This window comes from Canis lupus, chromosome 28 (assembly GCF_011100685.1).
Source record: "Canis lupus familiaris isolate Mischka breed German Shepherd chromosome 28, alternate assembly UU_Cfam_GSD_1.0, whole genome shotgun sequence".
Classification (NCBI taxonomy): domain Eukaryota; kingdom Metazoa; phylum Chordata; class Mammalia; order Carnivora; family Canidae; genus Canis; species Canis lupus.
In genome coordinates, this window is record NC_049249.1 from 30,135,265 (window position 1) to 30,144,710 (window position 9,446).

The window sequence follows — 9,446 nt, forward strand, 5'->3', positions numbered from 1 at the left end:
ATGGCAGCCAGGGGAGGGACCTCAGGAAAATCCAAACCTGCTGACACCTTGGACGTGGACTTCCAGCCTCCAGAACTTGAGAAAATAAATGTCTTTTGTTTAAGCTACCAGTCTCTGGTATTTTGTTATGACAGCTGTTTCTGTAATAGAGCAGGAGACAGGCAATCGTATCTGCAAATGATGATAAGCTTGCCTTATCTTTTCTAATTGTTATGGCTCCTATTCTTTTTTATTATTATTGTGTTTTGCATTGTCTAGAACCTCCAGAAAAATGCCAAATATCAGGACTAACAGACTTCCTTGTCCTGTTTCTTAAGTTAATGAGAATGCCTCTAGTATTTCATGGATAAATAAGATGTTTGCTTTTCATCTTTGATTTCTTTCTCAGTCCATCCAGGTTGCTATGATAAAGTATCACAGACTGGGTACTTATAATTCACAGAATTTTATTTCTCACAGTTCTGGAGGCTAGGAGTCCTAAACTGAGGCACCAGCATGGTTGGCTGATGGCCCTCTTCTGGATTATAGACTTCTTCCTGTGTCTTCACATGGTGGAAGATGCTAGAGATCTCTGTGGAGCCTCTTTTATAAGGCACTCATCCCACTCAGGAAGGCTCCACCTCATGACCTCATCACCTCTCAAAATCCCACCTACTAATACCATCACACTGGGGATCAGGATTCCAACATATGAGTTTTAGGAGGACACAAATATTGAGACCATAGCAGACATGTTTCTTTGAATTAGTAAGTCTTGACTCACTGTCTTATTCCTGCCCACCTGTGCAGATAATTCTGTTGCTTCCTCTGCAAACTCACTATGCTTTACACATAATTACAGAATGTTTTCTGGACTTGCCATACTCTTTCATGGCTCCATACCGTTGTACACCCTCTTCACCTAGGAACACCCTCCCCAACTTTTGAATGCTTGGCACCTTAGAGACAACCAGATGAAATTGTAGTTCTCTTGAGATCCAGCACATGGGGAAGAAGGTTCCTGCTTCTCTCTCCTTTTGGGAGAATATTAGAGAAAACAATCTCACTACTGTTCTTCTTTCCTTTAATTGCTTCCTCCCAGGGGAGAGGTGATGAGTCTGACAGCACTGCTCATGTGAGTAGGTGAGAGGGACGGTAACTGGTCTTCAAGACAGGGCCCCAGGTTCCACCCTTCTTTCACTTCCCATATTCACAAATGATGCTCTTGTGTGGTTAGTACTTCTTGATAGGGCCACTCTTCAGGGGGCAATGGGGAGTGGGTGGGAATCTGCCATTCTCTCTTTCCAAACACTTCCACTGTGACTGGAAGGGTAAGTCCAGTGACCCTTGCCCTGTGGGCCCTGCCCATTCAGTTCAATGGAGATAGAAGAGGACTATATCTCCCTTAGGCCTTAGGTTTAAGCCATATTTTGAATCCAGCTTTTACTGGAGCTTTGCATGAAGGTTGGTTTTTGGTTTTCCATCTGGCTAAGGATTCTTGGACATATATCCCATTGATGTGCATCCTGGAGGAGAGGCAGAGTGAGTGATTCTCTCAGGGACTCACTTGGTACTCTCGTGAAATATTTGCCAGATAAATGAGCAAACTGATTTATGTACCCCAGGTGTTCCCTCCTCTAGCAGTAGCTGCTGTCAACTGGGTACCTTTAATGAGCCAGGCACTATGATCTCATTGTACCCATCCAATGTTCTACCAAATATATTATTTATGTTATAAAAGAAGAGATCCTATATACCACTATAATACTATCTTAAAGCAAATCTCTAAAAATTAGCAGACCCTGTCCCTCACCTCTCATTAGTCTTTATTCTGGCCCACTCCTTAATGTGTCTCTGTATTGGTCATATGCGATCTTGATCTTGCTGAAACATGCACTCTCCTACCTTAGGTCCCACACTCATTCAATTACAAATATTTGTTGAGCACCTACTGTGTGCTGGGTGCTAAACCAGGTGCTGGGGACATAGTGAGTGATCAAGTCTCTGACCATAATGAGTTTTCCTTTAGCAAGTCAGCAGATGTGAATGAACACAGTGAGTGCTGCAAAGGAGAACTTCAGGCTGGTGGGTGTGAGACAGAGGGATATAACCTAATTTGAGGAGCCAGGGAAGATTTTCCTGAAGAAGTGATTAACTTAAGCTAAGGTCTCTGTATGCTTGCTCAGGCTTGCCACTTGAGCTGGAATGCTTTTCCCACTGATTTTCTCTGGTCCCTGTCCAGTATTCAACATCCAGATACAACAAAATTTCCAGAAATCTGTCCTAGACTTTTGTTTAAAACATGATGCTAGGAAGTAAACAAACAAAACCCAAAAACCTTTAGAAACATTTCATAATAGGGGTAGAAACTGTTCATTGCCTAACAAGATCTTTTCTCCTCTTCTTCTTTGGTAATAGAAACCTAAGTTTTAGCTAAGCCTTTGTCCACTCAGAGTAACCTTTGCAACTAGGTGTGGCTGTGGTGTGTAAGTATAAGTGGTGGGAACTACTACAAGATAATGGCCCTTAAAAGAAGGGATTGAGTTCCTTTTTCCCAACTTCCCATTCTACTGCTCAGTGGATATGAAGACTGGAGATCCACCTTGGACCATGCTGACGAGGGCCACCTCCTATGGATGGTGGAAAAGAAGCTGGAAGTATCTGGGGTCCCAGACTCCCAGAGAAACACTGTATGAGTTTTGTGGGCTGCCATAAAAAATCACCACTAACTGTGTAGCTCAAAACAACAGAAACTTATTCTTTCACAGTTCTAGAAGTCCAAAATCAAGGTATTAGCCGGGCCATGTTCCCTCTGAAGACTCTAGGGAAGGCTCTTTCCTTGCTTCTTTCAGCTTCTAGAGCCCCAGCTGTCCCTTGGCTTGTGGCAGCATTTCTCCAATCTCTGCCCCCTTGTCACATGGCCTTTTCTGTGTGTCTCCCTATACCCTCTCCTCTTCTTCTCTTTTTTTCAGATTTACTTACTTGAGAGAGAGAGAGAGAGAGAGAAAGAGAGAGGGAGAGGAGGGGCAGGGGGGATAGAATCTTCAGGCAGACTCCCCACTGAGCAGGGAGCCCCACATGGGCTCTATCTCACAACCCTGAGATCATGACCTGAGCCAAAACCAAGAGTCGGACACTTAACTGACTGGGCCACCCAGGCACCCCTCCTCTCCTCTTCTTATAAAGACACCAGTCATTGAATGTGGAGCTTACCCTAATTCAGGCTGATTTCATCCTGAGATCCTTAACTAATTATATCCACAAAGACCCTATTTCCAAATAAGGTCACATTCTGAAGTTCCATGTGGATATGAATTTTTGGGAGACTATTCAACCCACTATACCCACTATACAATTCTAAAATGCTTATATAAGCTTTTTAAAGGAGGAGAAAAGACTGTTTTCTCTTGTTTATGCCATTATAATTTTGGATCTCTGAACCCACACCCTAACCATGAGAGCCATTCTGCAGGGCATGCCTTCTGCAATCTGCTGGAGGTGGCTCTTGGAAGACTGCCTGCCCCATTCATGACAAGGTCTGGAGGGTGCCAGGATGCTCTCTCAGTGACCCTGTAACTGGACTATGTACAGACACTTGACCCAAGCTAAGCGAATAATATTCTTTATTCCAGGGATTTAGAATAGGACTGGAAAGATAGCCAGTATCTGAACTTGTCTCTTGAATGGAGGAAATATAAATGCATGAATTGTGGGATAATTTACTATTTATCATGTTGAGAGACAGAGAACACTGGTCTCTACATGAGAAAAAAAAAAACAGATGTTCAAGGAGAGGAGTCTGATAGGAAGTCTGAATTGTTCTCATTCACTTCTTGGTTCCAGGGCTTCTAGGAGTCTTGGCCACATTTGTGCTCTCAGGTTAAAGATAATGCTAGCCACATAAGCTAAGAGCTTGGCATGCTCTGGAACATGTCACATCATCTGGTATATTGGTCAGAGCACTCTATCCTGGTTTGCACAGTGTTTTTGGTGGCTTAACTCAAATTTATTTCTTGCCTCTCGTTGATGTCCTTAGTGGTCAGGCAGCTTCTTCTCTCATACCTTCATACATCTGGAAGAGATGACCTGCAAGTTTGCTGGAGTAGAGGAAGAGAGAGAGGAGATGCAGCCATTCTTTCTTTTTTTTTAAGATTGTTAATGTCATAATTATGTAATGTATCTGCAGAGTATCAAAATCCAATCTACAAAACAAGGTATATTTAGATAAATCTAATTTGTTGTCCTGTTCCCTCTACCCTATTGGCTCCTTTCCACTAAAGTTAACAATGGAAAAGTTGTTTATTTTCCTTTTAAAAATATAAGCAATGATGTTCATAGTTTCATCTCCCTCTTTTTTTTTTTAATTTTTTTAAATTTATTTATGATAGTCACAGAGAGAGAGAGAGAGGCAGAGACATAGGCAGAGGGAGAAGCAGGCTCCATGCACCGGGAGCCTGATGTGGGATTCGATCCCGGGTCTCCAGGATCGTGCCCTGGGCCAAAGGCAGGCGCCAAACTGCTGCGCCACCCAGGGATCCCTCATCTCCCTCTTTATTCAATACCATACAAGTTATCTCTACCTTGCTTTTTTGTTTGTCTGGATTTTTTTTTTATTGTGGTGAGAGATATATAGCATAAAACTCACCATCCTAGCCATTATTGGATATACAGTCCAGTGGCATTAAATACATTCACATTACTGTGCAACCACTATCACCATCATCTCTAGAACTTTCCTCATTTTACCAGACTGAAACTCCACACCCATTAAACAATAACTCTTCATTTTCCCCTTGCCCCAGCCCTTGACAACAAAATTCTGACTACTGTAGGTACTCCATACAAATGGAATCAGATAATACTTGTCCCTTTGGGACTGGCTTATTTGTCTCAGCATAATGTCTTTGAATAGGTAGAGTCACTCATAACTGCCTCAGTCCAAAAAGTGACACATGTCATAGTCCATTGGCTAGGTCCAGTTACATGGCCCCAAATGGACTGCAAGGAGGGCTGGTGAATGTGGAGGAACACATGGAATATTTGGTGATGACTGGGTTCCATGAAACACAGTTGTGTCACATGATAAATTCTCTTTTTTGCTTAAGCTAGCTTGAGTTGGTTGCTGTCCTTGCACCCAAGGAAGTCAAATCATATCCATGCATTATATACATGCATCTCAACATCTGATAAATGGAGAAAACTAAAAACTGGGGATTTTTTATTAAAGAATATACCAAAATATTGGTAATATTTTTGTGCTGCTCTTCAAAATTGGAATTATGGAATCTTGGTGTTAAAAGAACCCTGAATCCAGTTGAGGCAATCTATTAATTTAACTTTCTGTAGACCACATATCTATTTCAACCAGCATTTATTAGACAAATGCACTGAGCATTTATGATGCATCAAGAACTGTGAGGACCATGAAAGACACAAAGTTGAAGAAAACTAGGTCCAATTCTAACTAACAGAAAACAATGTCTGTTGATTCTAATGACTTGTTTGACCTATGACCTAAATGTTTATTATTCCATTGTGCTCACAAGGGAAATTTATGAGTATACCATGAGTATATTTTTGAGTCGTATAATTTCACTTCCTCTTACTTTCTCAACACTTTTGCTGTTGGTAGTATCGTATCAAGATTTCCCTGTTTTTTTTTTTTCTTGTCTGTATTTCTCTTTTTTTTGCAAAGCTAAATGATAAAGATGTCACATTTTACAAATGTTTATGAAATCTTCTGCCATCTACCTAGGAATGACTCAAAAATTTTAAGCACAGAATGACTTTAAAAAATCTGTACTTAGTAATCCAGAGCTGATGATTTGACATTATTGCATAGCACAGATCAGTAAACATGGCAGGAACATGCAGATTTCCTATATTAATGTGGAATTAGGTGCAGAGAAAGAATCAATGCTATATTGTGGTAATCAAGACACCTGGGTTGTAGTGCTGGGTGCTTCCACAAATTAACTGCCTCACTTTGGGGAATTCCTTAAATTCTCTAGACCTTAGCCCTTTGTCTGTAAAGCGATACCATCAAACTACCTGAAAATTTCTTTTTTTTTCCCCTTAAGTTCTGCTTTTATGAGTCTACAGAGAACAACAAGGAGAAGAGAGTCAAACATCTGGCACTATTAGGAAAGAAAAAAAGAAAAGAAAAAAAATGAGGGCACAAGAAAACTCCATGGATAAAGAAGGCAATATAAAATAATTCAGAAGAGCAGAAAGTGAAGAAGTAAAACAAGTTAAAAAGGAAGAAATGGAAGGTAAACAAGAATTTTTTTTAACTACAAAGATAAATCCAATGAAATTTCTTATTTAAGCCTGAAGAAAAAAAGAAATGTGGTCATTTATATTTCTCTTGTGTTAAGAAGAACTCTTCAGGAGTTATTATGACTTGCCTCTTTAGAGTTTAGCAATTCTAAAAGAAAGGAAAGAAAGAAAGGAAAGAAAGGAAAGAAAGGAAAGAAAGAAAGAGCTAATGTCTAGTAACTGCGTTAAGCTATCGGCTTGTTAAAACTACCACATAGTAGTTCTTGAGAGAATAAATGCTTTTAAGGAGAAGGTGGACAAAGAATGTGGTGGGGTAGAATGAAACAATGTAGGGTCACCCATGAATGAATCATTCATTTTTGTTGGTTCTCCTCCAGACTAAGAAAGAATGATTACATTTCATGATTTCCTCCAGCCTTAAAACAAAGCATGGTACAGTTGAGGAAAATAATGCTTAGCTCACAACACGTGACTCACATGACAATGGGCCCCTGTTGTGGGGTGTTGTGTGAGAGGCTTACTCTGGTTCTCTTGGTCAGTCAGTGGCAACACCACACAAACAGAAATAGCAGCTCCTAAGCAAACCATTGCTTGGTTCAGAGGGAAGGAAGGACACCTCCATTCCAAGCCTTTCCCACCCTACCCTCTCTCTAGCCCCAGTTGTCTTGCTCCTGGGGTCAAAAGAAGGATGCACAGGTCTGTCTTTAGCTTACTCTTTACCTTCTTAGGGCCTGTAAGACCCTGGCAAGTTCTCATGTGCTTTGCCACTCATCTTCCACATCCCTAAATGGTGGTGATTGTGTACATGACATTAAGTAGGCTGATGGTGCCTATAACAGAGTCTTATGCAGAATGGAAGCTCAAAATGTCCATTTTATTTTGTTTTTCCCTCTGTGGACCTCCTTCTCCTTTCATTCTAAAGAATAGATGGGGGATCCCTGGGTGGCGCAGCGGTTTAGCGCCTGCCTTTGGCCCAGGGCGCGATCCTGGAGACCCGGGATCGAATCCCACATCGGGCTCCCAGTGCATGGAGCCTGCTTCTCCTTCTGCCTATGTCTCTGCCTCTCTCTCTCTCTCTCTCTCTCTCTCTGTGTGTGTGACTATCATAAATAAATAAAATATTAAAAAAATCATTAAAAAAATAAAGAATAGATGAATCATTTAGAATAGGCCATCCCATTTTGGAAGAAGTTCTCTTGGGAAAACACTGTTCTCAGCTTTCGGAATAGGAATGTGAAATTTTTGTAATGGAAAAGTCACATTATAGATAGACTCTATCTATCTATAGACAATAAGTTTCAAATCACAGAGTCATGAATCTTAGAGATGGGAAGAATTCTTAGAGCTCATTCAGAGAGAGATCCTGGGTCATTTCACCAGTAAACACAGTGTTGTCTCCTTTTTTTGCCTGGAGAGACATGGCCTTTGGTGGTTTGGGGTATATTTACCCCTGGATAGCAATTCCGTCTTCTTAAAATGACTCTTGTGGGTTGAATTGTATCCTCTCAAAAGGTATATTCAAATCCTGACCCCTGGTACCTGTGAACATGACCTTATTTGGAAATAGGGTCTCTGTAGATATAACCAAGTAAGACAAAGTCATACTAGAGGCCTAATCCAATGGCTGGTGTCTTTGTAAGAGGAGGAAAATTTGGACACAGACACACAGGGACAATGGAGGCAGAGAGTGGAGCCAAGGAATAAGCCAAGGAATATGAGGATGGCCAGCAACCCCCAGAAGCTGAGAAAGGCAAGGAGGGATTTCCCCCTAGAGCCTTCAGAGTGAGTGTGGCCTTGTCAACACCTTGATTTTGAACCTCTAGCCTTCACAAGTTGTGAGAGAATAAAGTCCTGTTGCTTTAAGCTACCCAGTGTGTGGTACTTTGGCCCTAAGAAACTAATACACTGACCAAATGACCACATCATTCAGTCCCCTTTCTTATTTTAATCCATAGAATAGGACTAATTCTTGCTCTCAATAGCTTCAAGATTTCTGATGGAAATTTTAATATTAATAATAATAATTTTATAGGATTTTCTATGGTATTTTGATGTTAAAACAATATATATTTGGATTGGGGGATGCTTTTAGGACGAAGAGAGACATTCTCTCTATAGGTCCTCTTCTGTGCTGCTCCATCAAGGACTAGAGATCCTGGCAGGAGAACCCAGGCATCATGAAAACCATCTGTAAATGCTGCTTACACTTACCTCCTACTACTTCAGAATAAAAATATATCTTTTAAGTAATTTGAGCTCTAAGGGCTGCTGTGGAAAATCAGAGGGAGCATTATTATCTTTCTTTCCCTCCTCTTTTTTTCTTTTAGATTTTATTTATTTATTTATTTATTTATTTATTTTATTTTATTTGGTGAGGGGAGGAGAGCACAGAGGGAAAAGAAGAGAGAGAGAAGCAGACTTCCCACTGAGCAGAGAGCCCAATGTGGGATTTGATCCTAGGGCCCCAAGATCATGACCTGAGTTGAAGGCAGACACTTAACAGACTGAGCCACCCAGGTGCCTCCTCCTTTTTTTTAATGGACTTTTCTCAGAACTTGTTCATATCTTTTCCCTTAAAACTTCCCTTTGTACCTGATAATAATTCATATTCTGATGTCATTGTGATTCCTCACCTAGGCAAAGGTGTTATTTTCTCATTCTATCAGGAAGTCAGCTATTTATTTCAATCCATGCATAGATTTGTAGCAGAGAAGGATATTTTGAGGGGTGCCTGGATGGCTCAGTTAGGTAAGCGGCTACCTTCGTCTCAGGTCATGATCCCAGCCAGGGTCCTGCGAGATCAAGGAGGGATCCAGTTTGCATCAGGCTCCCTGCTTGATGGGAAGCCTGCTTCTCCCTCTCCACTGCTTGTGCTCTCTCTCTCTCTCACACACACACTCTCTCTCTTAAATAAATAAAATATTTTTTAAAAGAGAGAATGAAGGATATTTTGATTGACGATATTCCCTTGTTAGGTTGTAAAGATGAGTTTAAATTTTTTGGTATATTTGTGTGTTTCTTTTTCTATTTTAATTCCAGTATAGTTAACATACAATGTTATATTAGTTGCAGGTGTACAATACAGTGTTTCAACAATTCTACAGATTATGGCTTTTGTTGTTTAATATGTGAAATTGATAAATTTATATAAATCCTGTTGATCTCATATTTTTTTTTAACCCTCCAAA